The sequence below is a fragment of the Nestor notabilis genome, unplaced genomic scaffold (assembly GCF_000696875.1).
Source record: "Nestor notabilis isolate BGI_N333 unplaced genomic scaffold, ASM69687v1 scaffold22133, whole genome shotgun sequence".
NCBI classification, from domain to species: domain Eukaryota; kingdom Metazoa; phylum Chordata; class Aves; order Psittaciformes; family Psittacidae; genus Nestor; species Nestor notabilis.
Genome location: NW_009920950.1, coordinates 8,597 through 13,239, shown reverse-complemented (window position 1 = coordinate 13,239; position 4,643 = coordinate 8,597).

Below are 4,643 nucleotides of genomic sequence, written 5' to 3'. Positions count from 1 at the left end.
CTCTTTCCCAACTGACTTTGCATAACATTCCAGTTTAAAAGTTTTGTTTTGGACACTTGTAGGAATGTGTACTGCTAGAACTTTGGGTTTTGGTTTTTTTTTATAGTGAAGGGAGGATGATTCAAGCCTGTATAGAGGTATCTTTCTAGTCTTGTTTAATTCTTCAATTTCTCTTATTAGCTAGAGGTGCTAGCAAATCAGTTAGGAACAGTAGGTGATTGTTGCTTCTAAAGCTTTTACTGGGTCATCAGAACCTTCTAAGGTCTTGCTTTGAAGATTTTTCTTACATTGAAGCATGTGAGACATTTCAGTGAAAGTCTGTGTTAATCTACAACTTTTAACCAAGTACTAAGCTTCTCATGCAGTTTTCCCATTTCCACCAAATATAGTTTGTGTGATGGGGGTGTGTGTAGCATAACTTCATGTTTTTAACTGAATTCTGTTATCCCAACAGTCCTGCAATGTTGTGCAGCAGCATCTAGTGTAGAGATCAGTGAAAGTCTAACTGCTAAGGTAGATGATTTTTCCAAGAGCTAAAGATGTTAAGTACATGCAAGGCACAGAATAAATCTTTATGGATACCATACTACTAAACTACATATAGAATAATTAATGGCATTTTAGGTATTGAGCTTTGAAAGTGATTTTTTTTTTAAATGTCTCTTTTTGTGCTGTGTGTTAAAGCATTACATTCTTCATGTGCAGTGTGCTTCACTCCCGCTCCCATAGCATGGATTGTAGTGTAACACAGATACTATCTATGGGAAGATGTTGCTTCTCATTGACAGTACTTGATAATGACCTTGATGTCTGTGCAAAATGGTGTGATAATTTTTAGGTATTTCCAAACTTGCAATACTATGAAATTCCTCAATACAGATGGCAAGGTTTGTAGAGTTTTCCCTGAGCTTTCTTGAGATATACCCCTGCTTCTCATGTCAGTCTAGCTTATATCCCAGCTTGACAAGATACTGGAAGCCAGGCATACTTTCTGTTAACTTCTCTGAGACTATCTGTTAACTTCTCTGAGAATTTTGGATTGTGACCTTTTTTTTTTTTTTTTTTTTTTTTTTCTTTTCTTCCCATGATGCCATAAAGATTTAAAGTAAAATCATGTGTCTTGGAATTCTATAAATATAGTAGTAGTGTCTGTTTTCTCATAAAGACTTGTTGGAGGCTGTGCTCCACAGCCTGGTTGTTACAGCAGCTTTTGGGAAAGGGATTTCCAAAAACTTCAAGTAGATACTGCAAGGGATTACTCCAACCAGCAGATGGCTTTGGCAGGATAAACTTGTCCTTCGGGAAAATGCATATAAAGATCAAGATTCTTAGGCTAGAGATCATGCTTGTGTTACTCGGTGATTAGGAACTTAAAGAAAATGATAGATTCTGACTCCTGCTCTCATTTTTGCAACACAGGTTGTTGGGTAAAATAAAAGGCCACAGTTCATGAGGAAACAAAACTTCTGATTTCTAGGGACAAGTTTATGTATTTTCAGTAGGTTCTGTGCCTTCAGAGTGGCCTATTGGTTTGTAACTAAATTACCTATAAATAAAAGCTAACCAAAACTATATTTTATCTAGTTAATATAGATAACTGATTCCTAGGTGTGAGTCTACTGCTGCTTTTCAAGAACTTCTCATCTTGAACCATATGGCAAGGCAGTGGGGGAGTTTTAGTGAGACCTGAATATCAGTGAAGGGAGGATAGCTTTGCTAAGGTGATACAGCTCCATTTCTGTCAAGAGGGCAGTGCCATTCAAAAAGTTGTTTGGGTTTTTTGGTAGTACTTCTGCACAAGAGCTCTCTGCAAAGGCCAAAATCAAACAAAACCCTTTATTTTGAGACGTGGTTGTGAAATAAGTGAATTACAGATGAACATTTATCATGAAGGTGATAAAGGAGAATAGCCAGACTAGAATTGGTGGAATAAGGCCATTACACCCTTCCCTGTGGTCTACCTGTGAGAATGAATGAATGGCAGAAGCTGCTATACAGCTTGGCATAATCGTATTTAGATATGTAATATATTTTTGGTTTGTTTTCATCTTTGCATGTACTTCAGTGTATTTCATATACTACATAAAGTTTGTAGTGAATCTGAATTGTATTGCTTAGGCTGGTTTCACATGTGTTTAGTTACTAACAATATTCTATCAACAATGAAGAATCTGGGTCAAATGATACGTTTGAGGAGTCAAACAAACCCAAAACTCAAAAAGCCTGCAGCTGCCAACCGGGTACCACATAGCTGCTCCCTCAGCTGCCTGGTAGCATGGGGAGGAGAATTGGGAAAAAGGTAAAAACCTCAGGGGTTGAGATTAGAAAGTCCTCACTGGCAGAGCACAAGAAACAAAGTCCTTGATGAGGGTAAACACTACTTAGCAACAAATAAAACATCAGTATATTATCAGCATTGTTCTCAGACTAAATCCAAAGCACGACATTGTGCTAGCTACTAGGAAAAAAGTTAACTTTATCCCAGCTGAAACCAAGACAACTAATAACAGTGATGTTCGTGATTAAGTTTTATACCCAGCATGTGGATTCATTCAAGGTGAAATCTTTAGCAGTACAGAAAAACAGACTGTATTTGCAGCTATATATTATGTTTAAAGAGTAATTTGAAAAATATTCTTGCTCCCAGTCATGTAAGCAAACCTCTACTGAGGTGAGAGTGCTCGGTATGAATGTATTGGTCTAGTTATATATGTAAAATATCTCCCCTTTTCTGAGTGTATATGGCATCAAATAATTTTGGTTGCCCACCTGGGCAAGAATAATTTGTTGTAGCAGTTTGAGCAAAGTTCTTAACTCTTTTATTGTATTGATGCTGCTTATTTGATTTTACTCTTACTACATTCTCCACTTACTTTTTCTAGCAGAACTCATGTGAGGAAAAGATACCTTGTTCTCTTTTGGCCATAAAAGCCTGTTGCTCCCTGCACACTTTTGGGGGTGGAGAACAACGCCACCCCCGCTGATATTAAAAGCAATGTGCGTGCTAGGAATTGTGCTGTTTTGCATATTATTGAATTGAAAAATACTTTATTTTTCTGATAGATGGCTGCTAGATAGATTTTATTTTTTTTTAATTAATTTATATATTAAGCTAAAAGCTCCAAGGGAAGCAGGAATCTTTCCAGTCGTTTCATGAGTTTATCTTGGTTATTCACTCAGTCTGGGAAACCTCTGTATCAGCTTTCACACTTCCCTCTGTCTGTACTTCCACTTTTGAGCTTTCATCTTGCTTAAGTGCTAGTGTCTGTTCTTGGGTAGATGAACAATCAGAGTATTTGGATGATGTGATGCAGCATCAGTAACACACCAGATTCAGTGATTCATGTGTGCTAATCATGTGGCTTTATACTGTATCTGTATTCTAAACATCCAGGATGTTTAGAATACAGTCCTTGTTCTGAATTTCTCTGGCTAATCTAGTATAAGCAAGATCTTTTCTTTGCTTAGATGTCATCTAGATCCAGTTACAAATGCTTGTCCTAGGGTCAGTCTGAAGATGCCAGACCTTTTCTCTTCAGAAGAAATATAGCTCCCTTACAGTCATATGTAGATTATATGCTGCCTGTTCTTCCTGTATAGCAAAAAATTATTGTAGCTATATAGTGATCCAGAATGTCTTTTTAAGCAGTACCACTTTCCCTCTGATGCTAATAATTGTCAGAAATTTTACTTTAAGATGGGGTTGTTTAGTATCTGTCTTGTTTATAATCCTTTTGTTGGGCCATATGTATACTGCTTCTGGTGATCTTTGGGAAACTGGGGCAAGATGTAGCTCTGGTCTCAGCATGCTAACCTATGTGGGAGATTTAATGCCTATAACATCTTTGTTTAAATATCCTGTAAACTTGGCTCTACACCTCTGCTTCTATGTTAGAGTAACCTAGTAACTTTGCCAATTCAGATTAGCTCAGAGCAGAGCACAGGCACTTTCTTTGTGCTCTGATTTATCAAGGTCTAGGTCTTACTAGAGCTTTTCTTTAGGGAACCTGCATTTATCAGGCAATAGCTTAGATCACCCAGAAGGTCAGTGTGAATATAGGTTACCACTCAGAAGGTCGCTTTCCAGGAGTAGGAAGTAGAAGGTAGGATTTGTCCATCAGCTTGTCCATAGCCATCCCCAAAACTCCATTTTTTAGATCTAAACAGCTTTAGTTTAGGATTGTAAAAGGTATGGATATTGGGGAAGTGGGTGGAGAAGAGGAGGGGCATGGAGTTTATCAGCAGAGTTGTGCAGCTGCTGTACTGCTGAGAGAGTGTACATTGACCCTGAGATTAAAGTACCTCCGCCTACAAGCTAAGACATATGAACATCCAGAATATATGTATGGACAGCACAGTTTGAACTTCCCATTGTTTGTGAGTATCCTTTCTTTGCACAGACTCTATGCCATAAACTATTGAAAGGAAGGTAGGTGTCTCCTGCCCATGGGGATAAGTTGACTCAAGAGGGAGGACAGGGCTTTGTTCCAAATTTTAAGAATTTAAACCAACTTTGTTATTTTTGCAAGTAGAAAAGATAGTAGTGGGTAAAATGAGAAATGAGGGGTCAGCTTAGATTATGGCTTAGCACAGTATGTGAACATGACCAAAACTTTAACAGGCTTTGTGATACCTCTCTGCTT